The following is a 20,165-nucleotide window of genomic DNA, read 5'->3' as shown; positions in this document are numbered from 1 at the left end:
CTTCTAAAGTAAGCAAACATGATGTTCTTTCTTGATTAGAACAACTTTGCTGCAATTAAGCAGGCTACAAAATAAAACAAAAAATAACCTGGAAGATCAAACTGTGACTGAAAACCTGACTGCAGTTGTATAACCTTAAAGGTAACAACTGTAGTGCCAGACAGCTTTGGACATCCATTTTTCAGACAAGAAAAAACAAGAGGTTCCTTCTCACCCTTCCAGTGGACTAACACTGTCCATTATACAACACTCGAGAATATCATTATAATACAGGTATTTAAATACACAATAGAAATTTCTTATCATTTGTGTGGTAAGTAACTTTTTGAGCTGTCTCCACAGAGCTGCACATCACTTGGTAGAATTCATCCAAATCAAAGGAATATGCTATTGCAGTGTAACATTTTAGAAACTCTCTGCAGGAAACAGCACCTAAGGATTGCACTGGTCAGCAAGGTATCTCAAAGCAAACTATTTCAAAGCACCATGTCCTTTTGCAGATTTAGTTCCTTAACTATAAATCATTGTAAATCCCTGGCTTTTGATAAAGGTTAAAAAAAAGAAGTGTCCCCATCTCCATTTTCCATAATGAGAAAATACATTTTTGCCAACACTGCTATTTTTTCTCCCAGTTCATGTTCATTTCCTTCTACTGACTAAAACTAGAAGGACTGTGCCTGTTTTTGTGCAAATTTGGCAGGAGTGCTTATTTTGGTAGTTTTTTTAATTTTATCTCCTTGCTTATGGCTTTGTATATTATTATGATAGCTATTCCCAGTGACAGAACAGAGGCAGATTTAGTACATCTGTATCTCGTTCTGGATGTCTACAGTACAGTACATTACCAACACCCTTATATATCATAGCTCCTTTAGTGCCACAGTCTTACAGACAAATCACCGCTATGACCATAGACCTTATGGATACAGCTGTGCAATTTTGACAAGTCTCTAAATCACCAGCTAGATTCTGATACACAGTGACAAATATTTCATACCCTAAAAAGTTCCTTTACAGTCAATTGGACAACTCGTGAGAAAAAAGATACCCAGTCTCCATGTTTGTTGATCAGATACCTGTTCATTTTGTTTTCCTGTTCTGGCCCATCTTCATGTCTATTGTTATATCTAATACCAATCTCTTTTGCTTTTCATGTGGTCTTTCTCCCACAATAATGATACCTCAATAAAATAATAATGTTTTCCCATTGATGACTAAGGATGGTTTTTCAGGGCTTTTTAATTCTTTGGGTCAGGCTGTGCTTTGAGACCTGTATGGTGCAAGAGACCCTTAAGCCAGCCACAGGACTCAGAGGCAAATTTCTTCTGTCAGCTGAGGAAGACAAACGAAGGTTTGTACAGCCTGTAGCAAAATGGTCTGCCTCAGACCTTTAATGACTCTTTAAAAACAAAAATAATAATTAAGTAGAGAAAGTTTACAATAGACAAAGACTAGTCAAGTAGATGTAGTTCAAATATGCAGTAACTCCATAAATAAGTAATCGAGGAAGAAGACTTACATTGCCTTTCATCTCTAAATTGCTGTTTCAAATCTGGACCTGGCCTCTAAAATGTTAATTTGAGCCTATGACATCTATTCTGTGGTCAATGTGAAGTGAATTCCTGGTCCCTGGCCAGTTTCTAATGGACAGGTGGCAACTACCCAAGAAAAGACGACAACCACAATTGGCACCTCAGTGGGGAGTCATAGCAGTGGGACAAAGACTGAATCGGTCAAAAGAAAAAGTGATCTCCTCACCCCCTCCAGACAGTTCAGCTAAAGCAGGCCTGAAATAAATGGGCAAAGCACTGTGGGAGAAGATTGTATTATGATTGTCCTGCCATCCCTTTTCTTTGTGAATAAAACAAGAGACTTGTTTTTCCAAGGCTGTCAATCTCACACCTTTCACAATTTGAGAAATAAAGAGAGAAATGTTGCTCTGTCCCCCCTTACCAGGTCTCCCTGCTGTGACAGTGAGTGTTGCCAGTCACACGCTTGAGCTCTAGATCAAAACCAGGTGGCACAGCAAACTGTATTTAAACTTTGACCCTCAGTTCCACTCTGTTGCACAGCTTTTGTTTGGGGGGGGGGGGGGGGAAGGGTTTTGCTAGCAACAAATGTTTTTCACTTGCCAAAGAACTCATTAAATAGATATTCTACCCCAAACTAAAATATTTTTGTAGTGTCACCCTCCTCCCAGACCGCCAATTGTAAGAAGAATTTGATAATGAATTTGTCTTCCAGATTCCAATATTGCATTTTCTTTCCTCTTTCCTTTTAGAACAACAACAGAAAAAAATCATAAAGAACAAGGAAAAAGAAATTGATAAATCTGTCTAGCTACTATGAGGAAACAAAATGACTGCTGTGCAATGTCACAGCTAGTAATGCCTCAGATTCAACTGAAACAGCATTGAAAAATAGCCAAACAGGAACCTTTCATGTCTGACTTCATAGGTCACCCACCTCATGCTATGTGTTCTTTCTGTGAATCACTCAGCTAAGTACTTCCAGCTAAAGTAGTTCGAATACATGGAACAAGAAAAATCAACAAAGAACAAGTCACAATGAGCAGTCTAGAAACACCACTTAGCCAGTGCATTGTAACAGGCAGCACTGGATTAGTAGCAACATGGCAAAGAACTCATTGCAATTTGAGAGTTTGCCTTACAACTGGAGAACATTTCAGATTTATCATTCTAGTTTCAAATGTGATATCAGGTATGTACATGATCAGAGCACAGTTGATGTTCATTTGAGTTAAGAAAATCCCCAGACTCTGCACTTCCAGCAAAATGCTACTTTGAAGTAGCTTAATAGCAACTAGAGGCCATGAATAAGCCCAAGACGTTGGAAAATAGATTCAATGAAAGGAACTGTCTCAGGAATTTAATCTAGAATATAGAAAACAGAGGCATGGAAACCAGAAAGGCTGCCTATCTTCCTCCACTAAAATAACAGCAACTGCTCAACTGGACACTATTTACATTATATTTATACATATATATATTAAGAGTATCTACCACACCTAGAATTACTGCTAGTGAAATGGAGTAAGGAAGATTATTCTCCTGTGTTCTGCATGTGTGTGTGCATGCCTGTATACAGTTACATCTCCAAAATCGCAAAAGCTACACAGCAGGAATAATCAGCCCTACAAAAGCTTTGCAATAGTTGGGACTTTAAAGGTTTTCTGCATTAATTGAGGATTACTTCTTTTTAAAACACGTGACAAGAGAAAACTATTTCAAGTTGACTGAGCGATTCAGAAAAAAGCAAAGGCTCTGATTTCAAATTGGTTTTGCACTGTTTAATTAGTTACATTGTTGGTAGACTTCTAATGTTTTGTATTTACCTGATTTTGGTCATCTTTCTGGTTTAAGAAGAAAGCACAGTAAAACGCCAGCCTACAACTTTACAACAAGGATCAAGCAGAGATACTGTTGTAAGAAGTCCCCAGGCCAGATCCTTGTTTACACTGCAAATCCAAATAACTCCATGATTTCAGGGAACTTACTTATCCATGACAATACTGTAAAAACTGTTAGAATCTAGGCCACCAATTCTATTTGTTACGGTTGAAAAGCTGACCCAAGCACATGGGATTTAAAAAACAGTATCGTTTCAATAAAGCAGTGAAGAGCTTAGAACAATTCCTTCAGATCAGTGGTTTTATTGGTTTTTTTTATACTTACTTGCATGGCATCTGGTCATGTCTTTCTCATATTACCTTTGCTGACAAAGGTTAGTCAATGCTGGTTTACCTTAGCTTGGTTTACCCTACTTGTTCTTCCATTTTCTATTATAAGCCATTCAGTCTCTGGCTCATTTGTACATGACTAGTTTACATGTACATGTACATGACATTTACATGACTAGTTTCATTTTTTAGCCTAGTTTTCTAAGAAAATAAGACTTGCTTGATCATGCTTGTCTGTCTGTCAACCCCCTTCTAATAACTTTGCAATCTAGGAGATCTGAAAGAGAGGTTGAAATCTGCCAGATAAGTTATTACAAGAATTGCGAGGAGAAGTCAGAAATCAGGTGGAGGAAAGTCCAGAATTATTGCCCTTGCCAAAGGACAGGCAGACAGACCCGCACAGCAGCAGGGAGCGAGCTGGCCTGGGAGCACACTTGCAGCACCAGGTTACCCACCACAAATAGTGTCGCTTACTCAAGAGAGTACTGTGGGGAAAATAAGAGTATTTGTGAAGTTGGCAGTGTGTATTTAAAAGAATTAGGGCACAAATCCATAGGAAACCAGCTTTCATTAGTTCCTGTCTTCAGGAACTACACGTTTTACAGTTTCAAATCTTTATAAACATATGTTGCCCAGAACCATACCATTCTGTCCCACTTGAGAAATCAAAACCCTGTTCTCCCTTGCTTTTATGAGCAATCTTCTCTTTACAACACAAGCACTCCAAATGCACTCCTGTACAATTTCTGTAAATAACTTAATCATAAAAGAACTTTTCTTTATTAAAAGTGAATATTTCAGGGGTTTTGTATTTATACTGTTGGCCTATTTTACAAACACAGCTCAAGTAATCCTACTTTGCAGTTTCCACATCAACACTGATTTGCAACCCAGAACATTATTTTTCAAAAGGGAAGATCAGATATTCTGAGACATTCCAGGCTGTATTTGTAAGTCCCTATCTCCAAAGATCTGAGTGAAGTTGAGCTGCATTACAAAGTATTTGTATTACAAAGAGAAAGATATCAGGCCTTCCCTTTTATTGAGACATCTTTAGAGTTCATTTTTTCCTCCTTTAGGTATCTGGTGATACACAGGAAGACACAGCACTGGTTGTGTGCCACAGCTCCAGGTATGAGTCTCTTCACTTCCTCTCACAGCTGTTGCTTGCTTTTAAAAATTTTCAAGCAGTTTTCCAGTCCTTCTCAGCCCTGAGATACTTGGATACTCAAATAAACCCTCAATAGCAATTGATTATCTTGGGTGAGGCTACCGATTTGTGGTTAAACAGTTCCCTAAAAACCTCTTTCTTCCCCTCTCGTTGATTTTATTCCTGTTGATGTTGTCCCTATGCTTGACCTATGTAGCTTTCTGGATGAAGAATTAAAATTCACATATCTCAGACACTTTAAGTTAATGTAAATATAGATTATAAAACTCTCAAGCAGTAACCATAAATTGTTACCAAACATTTCAATTTTATTAAAGCAAATCAGAAGTTACATGATGTGCCATTTGGCAACGTTAAAAAAAAACTTTACTGTAACTCAAGTGCGCTTGTCAACTATGCAATTTCTGATACATGAAGCAGCCTCACATTATCAGAATAAATCCATTTTACCCACCCTTCTCTCTGAAAGGGCACATAGAAGCAAAACAATTTTTATGGCTCAATTTAGTTATTTACTCCACCAGTCTATACTACTAAGAAGCCAGATATGGGTTTAGAAGGGGCAATATTAGTTTTCTTGTGCAGAAATGTGAGAATTTTGCCACTTATTCAGGGCTGGAAGTTTACATTTCAGAATATAGAAGATGTAGGAATTAGTATTATCCTTATGGTTGACCATATGTGAGTTTTCTGTTATATCTATCTATATCTAAATATATCTTCTCAGCAATATACTGTTTTTGTTTTGAGTTACAACTACACACAAGAACATCTGTCATATTGATGATGTTGTTACAAAGTCTTTAAGGATACAGACCCAAACAGAATTATTTTGAGGATAGCTAGAGAGAGGAAATGTGAAGAAACATGACATTAATTATAGTATGCTCCATGTTTTTCCTGTTTTCTTTTGGGGAAAGGATCAGGAACCTGATGTCAGTATCATAATAGTCCTGATAGCACAACGTAACTGTGGCAGATGGGCAATGCCATTTTTGAGACTCTCTGAACTTTTTAATAAAACAGTAGGGAAAGACCTGCCCATTCACTAGAGAATAGCTAATAACTCACTGGTTTGGAAATCAAGTTGGGACTGGAAAGACTTTCTGTTCTCCATGTCCACAAGTGTTTCTACATCACCTACATCAGGATTACCCTCACCGGCAAAGGTGCCTCATCAAGAGGATTCCTCATAAGCCCTCTTCGAAAGGATATACGTGACCTAGCAACCCCCAAGCTGTGAATATCTGGCTTAGATTTCAAGCTGTGGGGACGTTTGCGTTACTCCCTGAATGACTTGCCAGCCCAGGGGAAAGTAGTCTGCATGACCACTTTAAAGTAGCATTTGTAACACTGTTTATTATCATAAGCATTTATTGGTTTTATTATTTATGTAAACTAGTGCTTTTGACAAATGAGTAAATTTACACACGCTTGCAGGGAAAAATACCAAATCAATCTTTAAATTGTCTCATTTAGGAAAGTATTTATATTCTGGGAAATGTTCCTTATTTTTCCTTAGTAGAGACTTTCCATCATATCTTTTAGCAATTTTTTTGTTAATGTGCTCACTAATACATTAATGGAAGTCTATTGTTCACTGTGTTTCATCTTTTCATATTAATTCCGTATTGTATCATTTGTATTCACTTTGCTGAACACTCCTTTTGATCTGCATCTTATCACATTAATGATTTTGCTACAAACAACTTTGTATTATGAGACTTCAATATTCTGTCAGCATATTTAAATGCTAATAATTCAAAGTTGATCAAACCACATGGCAAAAAGAAGGCTCAATAAATGAGCAGTCAAAATAAAGGGTTAGCAAAGGTATTAGAAAAATATGGAACTCATTAATGACCATCGTATCAGATACTTTTAAAGATGAATAATGACAGGAGAATCTAGAAGTAGATAGTTAATTAACTATTAGTGCATAATTTGTGACTAAACATATTTCCAACAACAAATTATTAAGTAGATAGGGAAACTGACACCTCTTTTTTGCCCTCGTATTATTTATTTTCATCTATATCTCTTTCACCATCTCTGTTCTTTTTATTCACAGTGAGCCTGCATTAGTTTTGCTCTCTGAGGATATGTTGTCCGTATTTTTCAGGCTGTTCCTCACATTCAGACATTTCCCCTCTTCCACATCTTTTCATTTCAAACACAGACTCAATTCCGCGGGTGTCTGTGGTAAATGTGCAAAATCCAGAAAGCTGAGGTGAACTTGAAGCTAGGCAAAAAGTGCTTTCTTTCATCCCTACTGCATGCAGTACTGGGATAATTATTTTTAGAAATGAGATTATACTGGTCACCTTATAATATTTCCACAATAATCTAAATTTTTTTATGTAGTATCAGATAAATGCAAACCAAAGAGATCGTGCTTCAGTTGGGACTTTTTAAATGTGGGCAGCTAAGGATTCTGAAAGTCTGCTTTATCCTGAGGCTGAGCTTTTAAATTCTACTTTATTTTATTTCTTTAAACACAGTCTCTATGCAGATTTTGTGGTAAAGGTTTTGTAGGGAAGTGAACAGTGCAGCATTAACCGTTGTTCAAATTACACAGCACAAACATGCTCTGGAGTTTTGGTAAATAGATAATTGGAGAAACAGAAATAATGTTATCTCTTAAGACAGTTAAAAGGGAGCTACAACTTTTCCAGGATCCAAACATGAATAAATGTTTCTGTTGGGAAAAAAAGTGGGGTTTTTTGGTTATTAGATTCACATCTGCTCAGTTCAGAATTGTCTTCTCAAAGAGATGGGGCAGTGTTTAGTGATAAAACAAACACAAAGTGAGCCTTTCAACTTAAAAGCTGCTCTTGCTAATGTCATAGGCCAGAATTTTAAGAAGTTAGAGCTACTCTGATTAATGGCTGCTCAAACCTCAATCTAGCTGATATTAGACTGCTTGGTACAAAACCTTTACCAGTTTTTGCTGGGTCTCATTTTAAATGACTCTTGCACTCACAAGGCAATTTGGGTTTGTTCTAAGGTACGAGTGTTTGCAGCCAGGCCTTTGAACCTCCAAGCTATTTTGTGCAGCTTGACCTTTCCATCTGCATGCAGCCCTTCTGGCTCCAGCAGCAACTGCCTCTGATGTCAGAGGCTGCCTACATGCAGCAACTTCAGAGATCAGAACCATGATCATGCAGGAGATCCAAAAGTACATAAAAAGCACAAAAAATCCACAGATGTGAAATCACCACTGGGTAGGTGGATCCTCAGAAACGGAGGCACTATCTGCTCTGGTGCACACTTACCTATAGCTCAAACTAAGGTTTCAACCTTGGAACTTGGCACTGACTATCAATGCTCACAGAAGTATTTCTTCTGCAAGGGAAGAAATGACCTTTCCTCAAAAAAAAAAAACTTTTCTGGAAGTATTTCTGAACATGTTCAAAATGCTGCAGAATTTTCCATACTTTCACACACTCTATGAGTGAAAACTTAACTATTCTTCCTGAGCCTGTTCCTGAACTAATGCTCTCGGTCAACAGAATACCATGGACGATTACAGCTAATTCACAAGTAGAAGCTAATCTTCCACTTCATGACCACTATCTCTAGTCAAGTCAACAGATTCAAAATACAACTGTACTGGAAGACAGTGTTTTGAAGTTCCAAAATTTCACCCTTGTCACCCTTATATCTCCATCCATCCAAAGGTTCCTGCTTCTCTATCCATCAGATATCAGGTTCCCAACTTCACTGTCAAGCGCATTCATCATCAGCCTCCATTTGATGGGATGGGATGCCACCTAGAGGGACCTGCACAAGCTTGAGAAGTGGGCCCATGTGAACCTCATGAAGTTCAACAAGGCCAAGGGCAGGGTCCTGCACCTGGGTCAGGGCAACCCCCAGTATCAATACAGGCTGGGGGATGAAGGGATTGAGAGCAGCCCTGCCAAGAAGGACTTAGGGGTACTGGTGGAGGAAAAGCTGGACATAAGCTGACAATGTGCACTCGCAGCCCAGAAGGCCAATCGTATCCTGGGCTGCATCAAAAGAAGCATGGCCAGCAGGTCGAGGGAGGTGATTCTGCCCCTCTACTCTGCTCTGGTGAGACCCCACGTGAGTACTGTGTCCAGCTCTGCAGCCCTCAGCACAAGACATACATGGACCTGTTGGAGTGGGTCCAGAAGAGGGCCACGAAAATGATCAGGGGGATGGAACACCTCTCCTGTGAAGAAAGGCTGAGAGTGTTGGGGAAGAGAAGAGAAAAGAGAAGAGAAGAGAAGAGAAGAGAAGAGGAGAGGAGAGGAGAGGAGAGGAGAGGAGAGGAGAGGAGAGGAGAGGAGAGGAGAGGAGAGGAGAGGAGAGGAGAGGAGAGGAGAGGAGAGGAGAGGAGAGGAGAGGAGAGGAGAGGAGAGGAGAGGAGAGGAGGCAAGGCTTTGGGGAGACCTTATTGCAGCCTTTCAGTACTTAAAGGGGGCTTGTAAGAAAGACAGGGACAAACTTTTAACAGGGCCTGTTGAGACAGATCAAGGGGTCGTGGTTTTAAACTAAAAGAGGGTAGATTTAGACTAGCTAAGGAAGAAATTTTTTACAGTGAGGGTGGTGAAACACTGGAACAGGTTGCCCAGAGAGGTGGTAGATGCCCCATCCCTGGAAACATTCAAGGTCAGGTTGCATGGGGGTCTGAGCAACCTGATCTAGTTGAAGATGTCCCTGCCCATGGCAGGGGGTTGGACTAGATGATCTTTAAAGGTTCCTTCCAATCCAAACTATTGTATGATTCTGATTCTATGATCTGTCTTTTATCTCACATTTGGTCTCAGGACCAACATCTGTCTGCCCTACGATACTATATAATTGTTGTATTTTCCAAGAAGTATATTTGTGGGTTTTTTGGTGCTAGCCCACCTGCTTTGGAGAGAACTTCCTCATCATTATCCATGAACCATCTCATCAGTCTTTAAGTCGTTGCTTAGCATTATTCTGCCACAAGGGCTTTGAAAAAAAACAAACAAACAAACAAGCACTCTTTAGCAGCAGGTACGCAGGGGCTATACTTAAACTCCTGACTGCTAGGGTGACTGATTTTGTCTCACCAGATATGTCCAGAAGGGTGATTTGAGCCTGTGTATACATATTTAAGTTTGCTTTAAACTGCCTTTAGACACACCATTGACTCCTTGGACACCCATTCCCTCTGTATCCCAGTTTAATCCTTTCTCATCCTTATTAGATGTGTTCAAGGAACACGGACTATGTCTTTGGTTTTGCAGTTGTATAGCAGGTCCCACATACTGGGGACACAATGGGGTCCTCATTCCTGACACGTTTCTAGATAGCGTTATTATTTAAATTACCAAAAAAAAAACCAAAAAACCCAACCAAAAAATAAAACCACCCCAGAAAAACCAAAACTTAATAAACCAATTCTAAAATCTTCCCTGAGGTGTCAGGAATCCAAATCAATCCAGCCCGTTGAGATTGATGAGTTGTTGCATACAGGCAAGAGCTGCCAGTCTAGTCAGCTAGTCTCACTCCAGCAAAAAGTCCTGCAGATGTAATGGCCTGTTAGTAAGATGAATACATAATCTAACCTTGGTGCAATGTCGTAACCCACTGCTGTCAAGCACAGCTTTTTTTTTTTCTTTCCATGGAAGAATGATGCCCAAAACTGTTCTAATAATTACCTTGAGTTGTCCCAATTCTTTTTCAGCAGTGTTGGGAAATAAATTACTTCTAATAACATGACAATCCACAGTAGGACATGCAAACAGAACTTTGCATTCTGCTTTCCAGTAAATTTTATGGAGAGCCTGGAGGATGAATCATCAGCACTTTTTATTTCTTTCCTTGCCTTACCTTTTTGTCAAATGTCATAATGCTTTTACTGCTGGGAACAAATGTACAAACATGCAAGAAAATGAAATCAAGGATTAAAATTTCACTCAGGCCATTCCCAAATATATTTTATTTTGACAACTCATTTCCTTTATTCCTATTGCTTATTCAGTCACCTCAGTTCTTATTTTAGTTTGAATACATTTTCAGCTTAGCAGGATACTAAATGTTTTTGCTTGCATATTTTTTGTGCCTTTCCAAAGTTTTAATTGAAATCCCATTTTTGGTACCACACACTTGCCAAGTTTCTTGCGTAGCACAAACATTTTAAAACTGTCCAGTCAGACCTACTTTTGACTTGAATCTAATTACTACTGTTGGACCTGGTCTTGCTTTGGTCCTTATCCGCTCTTTGAAGTTACTCATTTCAGAGCATTTAAAATTCATATAATTAACTTGTTCAAGGAACTTAGATGCTTTGTTATTATTAGGCTTTTCTTTTTTTTCTTCAGCAAACCCATGCAAGTAATCCAACCCCTTCTATTTGTATAATCTATTGAGCTGGGCAATCTATTTATGACATAATGGAAAAGCAGGCAAGAGTGATGGGAGCCGTGTGCTTGGCAGTAGCTGTTGCAATCAATATTCCAGTCACGAACAAACTGTCAAAAATTAAGGATGCACAGAACTGTATTATTTTATCATGGGCTGGGTTATTTTCAAAGGAATCTGGGGGACTTACAGGCCCAGCTCTCATTAAATTCTAATGGGAACTGGGAGTCAAACTCTATTGAGCTGCCTTCAAAAAAATCACAGGCATGGTGAATAATTTTATGAGATCATCCAATCAAAATAAATTCCATCATGATCTCTACACACAGTTAAACAACTCCTTGGGCTTAATTCTTCTCTTTTAAAAAAGATTAAGAAAACAAAAATAAATTGTATTTACATTTCTGTAGGATTTCAAATTATGTTTTCCTAACAATAGCCTGGCTTTTTTTTCCTTTTAGAGGCAAATTATTTTTCATGTCATACTTTGTCTTCACTGTGCATTAATCTCATGAGAAAGTGATGAAAAATGCAACTTCTGATACAGACCCCAACACTTGGGCGTGGGGGGAGAAGATGAGCGATACATATTCACGTTCTACAGGTAATCCTGGTAAAACAAAGGAGTGTGATCAAATTTAGTATTAGATTAAACAGCAAGGATCAATAGCTCTCCAGCATTAATAAACTTTAATCTCTTCATATCATCCACCAAGTTTTTCTTCAATAATATATTCATGTATTTAATTTTGTGTGAATTTTTACCAGAGCCCTGACTACATGCTGGGCTTCTGTATAATTTAAATGGTGAAATAAGGAAACCAGGAGCAGCACATTGTCATGAAATGGAGCACTTCCCCTGCCCTTGCAGCTGTCCCGTGAGTGACTGTCATCAAGGTGGCCTGCCATCCTCCCTCTGGATCGGTGTTAATGTATTTCCTCACATAGGCAGGAGTACTTCTTCCCAGCTTCTTCCTGTTACCTTATGACTCTACAGGAAAATATTACACCAATTTGACTCTTCACTGTTGCCAAAAGGTCACTTTTATTGTGACCATGGGCAAATTATAAACTACTTACATGGTGAGGGGGGTCTGTCTTTCTGGATCAGATTTTTTTTTATAACATAGGTAAACTGCTCATGCTGCCTAACCTGAAGGACCCTGTTCTTGTCTCATCCTTGCAAATATAAAATTCAGAAAATCCATGGGAGGGGACGGCAAATCCAAGTCCACTGATGAGTTGAGTGATGCTATTCTTGCTGAAATCATGTGTCACTTGAGTTGATCTGCCTTGTATTGCCATACAACCCTTTTGGGAAAAACTGTGTGTTTGCAGGTCCACAGTCCTGCATCCTCCTTCATGCAATGTCATAAAATGATCACATTTTTAAAATAAGTGACTTGCCCATGGACCAGACTATGCAGCTGAGGTTTCTCTCCTGTCATTTGCTTTATCTGACATCAAGGTATGTAAAACTGAAAAAAAATCAATGAGAAGCTGAGGACTTTAATTACTAGTAAGGGTTGATTAATAACAGTCTCGTATTTCCTCTCTCTTTTCCCCTTCTCCAAACGTTCAATGGTGGTACCAGATACAGTAATTAGAAAACTCAGTGCAAGTGAGGCAATTTTCTTTTACAATGAAACCTTTGCTTTTACTGCTCCATGAAAGCAAGACAAGGTCTATTAAAATGACATTAAAAGATGAGCTGCCGGACTGAATTAGAAAATAGATTTTAGACAATCCAAAGAAGAAAGTAGGGAACGAGATATGATTAAAATGTTGATATGATGAATAAGGAGACAGAAAAATGGAATGAGCAGCTTTTTAGTCAAACTAAGTTTTCCTCCACTCCTTCCAATTTTCCACTGGTTCAAAAGTTTTCAGTAAATACATGAATATTTATAGACATATACCTATGCACACACATGTATGTCCTCAGCTGATGTGAAACAGTCTTTTTTCTAACATCTTTTTCCTGTGATAACATAATGGCTACTGTTTAGTTAAAAACTTGCATATAATCCTTCACTCAGAACCCAGATTTCTCAGAAAATGGTTTTATATGATGTTAATACAGCCAGCAGTTCCAAGAAAATATATCTGGTATCCCCTGTGTGACTACTCTATTGTCTTGTTAGCTTGACTTTTATTATCAATAATCGTTCCACAATTTTCTTAATTTTATCACAAGGTATTTGTTTTCCTATGAGTGAATGGTCGTGAAGCTTATGATCTCATTACAATCAATACCAATAACTTACAGCAATAAAGGCAAGTGAGCTCCAGAAAAAAATACACAGAAAAAAAATGTGGTTTTAACCACTTAAAAAAATTCCTTTTTTTCTTTTTTTTCCCCTCCACTTAGAACATTTTTAAAGGTTACTGGAGCTACTGTTTTTCACGCAGTCTTTGAAACTCCAGAGTACCTTCCATCAGCACCTACAAGGAGAGCCATACATTTTCAATCTGTTGAAAATAATTGTGTGGAAAAACCCATTCTGTTGCTTCTAGACACAATCCAATCAGTGTAATGGTTTTTGAAAAAGCAGGAACTATATTCACATTTCATTCATGTAAAGAATGAGATAATAGAAGACTTTCATGGTAGATGAGCACCCTGCAGGTACTGCAGTTTGCTACAGCATACATAAGGCCTTGTTGGGTTCATTGCATAAGGAAAAATCTCTCTTAAATTGTACTCTTCCCTCAGGCTTCAAATACATTTTTTTTTTAATGGACTGAAGCAGAAACTGGAGGGATTTTGCACCCCAGTACGACTTTTGTTTTTGAATGGCAGCTCTGATGTTCTGGGAGAACTTGCCATATTTTTGTCTTTCTTTAATGGGGTAAAATTGACCCAAACAGCAGATACCAGGGCCCTCACCATCAAACCTAGATCGTTATTTCCCAATCAGACAAAGAAAAACCCTAAACCAAAAACAACGAAGGAAATTAACATCTTGTTTCTTTTTGGTATTCTCTGTGCCTGCTACCTTTGTGTGGTTTTCAGTTTTAATTGAAATTCAGTAACAGCAGAGTTCAAACGCGGAGTGGATGTCAGCCAGTGTACTGCAGCAGCAGCACTGCCAGAGAGGTGCGGTTGTTTGACAAAGAAGAATGTTCCTTTGCTTTTTATAGCACACCATTGTTATCGGTTTCCTTTTTATTGTAGTGAGAAAGATAGCCGCCACTTTCGTGTTCAAACGCTGTGCCCATGACAATCCTTCCTCAGCCGCTCGTACCTCTCCAGATCACATTCCTCCAGAGCTGAGACTGCTCACCTTCACTCAGAGCACAGATACAACTGATTTGAGAAAGCATATGTTAACAAAGATGTATCATTAAATTAAAAACTGGGGAAAAAACGTAGAGCTGTAGACATTCAAGCATGTTAGAGAAGTGAGTTTTGAACAGCGAAATTGGCTGTAACCTGAATTGTTTGACCCTACATGTGTTAACCGATTGATTTTAATTCAAGAGGTGCTAATGCTTAACTGATATATAATCTATATACATATATAAATGAGCAATAGAAAAAGAATGCAGGAGAAAATGAGTTCTTGAGGAAAAGCCTTACGTGGTTCAACACAACTAAGAAGCATGAAAGACTTCTTCTTCTTAGTAAGGTTTATTAGCTTTTACATGCAATTCTTGTACTTCATTTTAAACTGTCTAGTCTCATATTTTGGATCAGTTCTAAATAGCACTCAAGATAGATTATAGATATGTTGTAACTGCGAAGCGCCACTTTTATTACAGAAATAAAGATTTGTATTATTTATTTGCTTTATTAATGTAACATTGTCATTGGCAGCGTTTATATTAGTCTTCATCAAACCTTTCTAGAAAAATAAAATTTGTGGTACAACTGCATCTGTAATATGGGATTTGTAGGTCTAGGATTGACAGTCAACAATCATACCTGTTCACACACCTGTGTGATATGGTCCAGGTTAACACATATTTGCAATTTCCTGTGGCCCAAGTGAGTTCACTTAGACACTTCTCATGAAGAGGAATACTCCTGCATGATTTAGCAAAGCTCGTGAGCTCACTCATCCCTCCTCAAAGATACTGAAAGAAACCAGAGAAATATTTATGTTGTGTGTGACTATTGTATGTTTATGTGATGTTGTTTGTTCATGACAGCTCTTTAATTCATAGAATGCTTATAATTTTTGGTAATGCTAGTCTTACAGAGGTAATCTGAACTGAGTTTTTTTTATTGCATTTGATACATTTTTGTGGAGGTTAGGTGCTAACTATGCAGTTGAATTTAGAATGGTAAACACAAAATTTCACACTGAGGATGAATAATTCAGTTTTTAAGTTGCTAGCAAGATAAGAATAAGTGAATTGCTGTCAAATTATCTTTATCTTATTTGCCAAGATAAAGCACAGTCCCAAAGCCATAAACAGATTGTAAAGGAGACATTTCCTTCTTACCCTTTCTTTCACACTTTCAAAGATCTTTGCAAATCTGTCCAACTAAACTGGAGCACTCTTTTTTTCTCTTTAGAAGCTGGTACTTTTTAAACAAGAAAACCCTTAGTTTATGCATCAATATCTAGAAAGGCTTTACATGTGCTTCCTCTTAAAATTGTATATAACTAGTGCATGCATATATCTGCATGCCCCAACATCAATTTTACAACGTATTTAAAACAAAGTTACAAAAACAAACATGCACATTTTCATATTTCTCACATATAAAGCTCCAGCAAATATATCCTACCCTTTAGATTTATCAGCTATTTAAGGTTAGGTAGCTTTATCTCTGACCATAGCTACTATACTATTGTTCTCATTAATGACAATAAGAAAAAAAAAAAGTCTTCACTCTTTTCAGTCTCCCTTTACTTCCCAAAAGTCCCTCTTCCAGAATTGACATCCTGTTGAAATATAGGGCCATCAGTCTCTTCTTCCTCTCTACATATCTTTTTGAGAAGTGCCCTAGAGGGCAAAAAAAAAAAGTATTCTGACCAAACTGGGAACACCTTCCAAGCTGAATAGTAGTTCCCACCAGCAACAGCTTTGGACTCAGACCAGGACCTCAGTTCACATAAATCAGCATAAAATGTCTTTGAAACTGCAATAATTTGCACTTGCAGAAGATTTGGCCCTCAGACCAGAAGCTCAGCACAAAAGAATTTATATCTCCCTTCTTAATTATTCCAGACAAATGATGTGTTGCTTTAATAAAGAGAGAAAAGCAGCTTCCAGAAGTCACCTGCATTTGGTAAGATGAAGTTCTATATATACACTGCCAGGGTCATCTGACAGACTTTTTATTTTCTTTTTTTTTTCTTTTTTTTTTTTGAGCTATTTGTTCTTAATCATGTATTTAAATCTAACTCTAAAGACTTAGCAGGTTCTAGTTGTTGTTTTCTGCTAAAGCTTAACTGGGACAATATGATTCTTCAGGGAAAAAATAGTCAGCTGAAATCAAGCAAAAACAACCTAGACAGTATTTAGACTTAAGACCCCTCACTCCTTTTTTTCACTTTGCCTTAGATCTATTCTTTTAATCATTCACTTAAAATTATTTGTATTTTAAGGAATACTCTTCAAGTTCTCCCTTTCAAGTTTCCTAAAAAAACCTGAAATTGGGAACTTCTTCAATTACAAAATTTCTCCTGGAAAGTCTCATACTGATATAGGCAAAGCATGTTAGAATAAGCAATTATTTTCTGAATGAAAGAAGTATTTAAGATTCTAATACTGAATTTACACAGGGACTTTGTCAGCTATCTACAATTTTAGGCAATATTGTCCAACACTGAATTGTCCAACGCAGAGATGCAATATTCTGAACAGTAGTGCAGTCCCTTAACACCTCAGTATCTGCCTATAAATTTGTGACAGCACCTCATTTTTCACTGATGACGTTGTCTTTCTTCTGGGCTTTTATCACACTCCCAGGTGCTCCTCGGTGTACCTCCAGCAGAATGCTAAGCCACCTTCCTTGATCCTCCTTTGGGTCCAGGGCAGTTTGGTATTCACAAATCACATCTGGCTGGACAGGGCCTCCCAAAACGAGACCCAGGGATGAGGCTGCCAAGTGATTGGATTAGGAAGGAGCAAGAGGGGACTCAGTCCATGTCCCCACAGGGCGCGTCAGAGGGTGGGGACCCTGGGGAGTGCGATGGCACTTACCCACTGCCCACACCAGGGACAGCCTTTCCAGCCTCTGATTTTTCATCTGAAGGTCTGACCTTGTCCACGATACTGAGGGGCTTCTTTGCGCCCCTCTTAAGAGTTTCTTACTTTCCGAGGTAAGCTGCTTGCCAAAGTCATTGGTTCCTGTGAAAGCCATCTTTAGGCGTCCAACGTTTGCATTTTACAGGGAATTTGGATCTGACAAGCTTCATATTCAAGAGGCCCTGGCATGACTCAGGACCAGCCAGGAGAAGCTTGTTTTACTATGGTGCCTTGAGATAATCCTTCAGATATCTTGCCTCTGAGCGAGTAGTGAACCCCTCTCTTAATCTTCAAACGAAGAGTCACCAGGCAAAGAGGATAACTAAAAATTCCCATTACTTATTTAGCCCTCAGAGTCTATCTTTGGGGTTTTTTCAGAAAAAAAATTGTGCAGCATTATCCAAATACAAAGGGAGGGAGGTACCATCAGCTGGGGTTTGTACATTTCCCAGGGAAATATGTCTCATTCTCACAGTCTTGTTCTTCTCTTGGAAGTAATACATGTAGCAAAACAACTATGACTGAGGAGCAAAAACAAAATGCCTCATTGTTTTTCAATATTTTCCGTGTTTCTATTTAAATAATAAAATGGCTGAATCAGTACCTCTTTTAGTGAATTTAAAGAATTATCATGTGCATAGAAGAGTGGCACATATCTCTGTACTTACTGTTTCTGAGACGTAATCACTTATCATTGGATTACAAGTTCCTCTGGGGTTTGTGAGAGGTAGGAAAATGAATTTTCTTGGTATTCAGCCACTTAAACAGCATATAAAATTACATCTGGTTTTCCCATTGCAGTTTAGTACCTGTTTAGGAAGAAGTCACCCTGAATTTTTGCCTTACCCATCTGATAAACCTTAGATGTACTGCATTTCCAAGTATTGTCTGCTTACATAATGTGAAACATGTCCCTGTCCCAGCAGGATGCATATGGTAAGCACCAGTGAGTGGCTGGGGCCAGAAACAAGGATCTGCGCAGACAGCTGTATGAGCCCCAGCAGCCTGCTCTACAGACCACACAGGAGCACAGACAAGCAGCACAAACTCCTAACTTCGGCGCCTCCAGTTAGAATATCCAAATGCACTTGATGGTGACATTACGCTGCCTTGTGTTTCTGCAAGGGTGAAATTCAAATGCTGGTTTGTTTGGAAGAGTTCTGAACTTTGTGTCAATTAATGCATAGGAGAGTTTGTTGTGCCTAATTAAAGCATTAATTAATATTTTGCCTATGTTTACAAACATGTACTTAGAGTGGAAAACAGGAAAACTTCATAAGAGATGAGGGAATTATTCTACTGGAAGATGTGACGTTCTGAAATGTACGGGTTTCAAAGAGCTATTGTTGCCTAAAAGAAAACAGTGAAAAACATTGCATTTGGATGTGTTCCACTCACTTATTTCTTCCCCTTACTTTGTACTAGTTGGGCTATTTACATGAAAACATCATCTTTGTTCCTTAAGAGTTCATCTGCTGTTTGTTCCCTGCCTGAAGTCAAAATAATGCTATGTTTGTGAGATTTTAATCACCTCTACTGCAAACAATTACGAAATTATAAACAGAAGATTATGACTTCAAGTGGGAACTAAGTGGCAGGAGCTGATGAACTCTTAAAAGCAAAGATCCTGTTATCATGCAAATGCTTCCAGTAATGAAGAAAATGAAGCAAAAATCATGTAAAAAATCTAAATATGAGCATCTGAATCATAGACAGCAGTGGGTCTTTCAGACAGAATAATGGTAGTTGAAATGATTTCGTAATAAACTTGTAAAGCCATACTAGCAATATTTCTTTCTCATTAGCAGGATTTTGTTTTGAAAAACAGAGTCCTACCAGAGCCTACCATTTTTTAAACAGAATCTCATCATTTTCTGTAGATAGCACATGCTTTTCACACCTCTTATTTGTTTATGGCAGTTACGTCCAAGAAAAGTAAGACATGCATGGTTTATGTTACAGCTTCCTTCTCCTTCCAGTTGAACAGTGCTTGGGAAGTCAGGAGTAAGCCTGAAATGGTCAGCTTCAAGGATACCAACAGAAGTAGCCAGCCAGCCTACCTGTGTGCCATCGCCTGCACAGCAGCAGCACAGGTGCCCCCCAAAAAGCCCCTTTGCCTCAGCTGTATGCATTGCTGGCAAAGGGAAGGGCTCTCCCCCAGACTTGCTCTTTTGTCTCCAAGGCAGGATATACAGAGAAAAGCATTTGACACCAGCCTACCTTCTCAAAGAGTTACAGTGATGCACCATCAAATGCACAACCACTCCTCCGTATTTCACTGCTTTTCCTTACAGGGAATGATTGCAAGTGTTCTGCTTAGCATAACTGTGCAGGTTTCATTGATATCCCTCTCTCCTGATCGACGTCAGCTTAGCAATGGCGGTAAGCTGAGCGACAGCACTGTTCAGAGAGACCTGCTGTTCTCATGCAGGTTGTGGATTTGGACTGCCCTGAGAATCCCTGGCAAATCCTGACACATCCGCTTAAAAAGCTGTTTGTTCCCAGTATGCTCTTTGAACTGCACTCAGCCTGTGTAACAAGTGTCTGGATACTTATGGTTATCAATGAATTATATGTACTGTTTAGGGATGTCTGCACAAGATTCCTCTAAACTTGCTTTATATATTTTTAGAGTGTGTTTTATTTCTGGCATCCAGGCGGGTGGCCTAAAAGACCATTTCAGAGATTGCAGTTGCTGCTGGCATAAGAATGGGAGGACACTAACAG

The sequence above is a fragment of the Calonectris borealis genome, chromosome 3, assembly GCF_964195595.1.
Source record: "Calonectris borealis chromosome 3, bCalBor7.hap1.2, whole genome shotgun sequence".
In the NCBI taxonomy this organism is placed as follows: domain Eukaryota; kingdom Metazoa; phylum Chordata; class Aves; order Procellariiformes; family Procellariidae; genus Calonectris; species Calonectris borealis.
Note: the sequence above shows the minus strand (reverse complement) of the source record.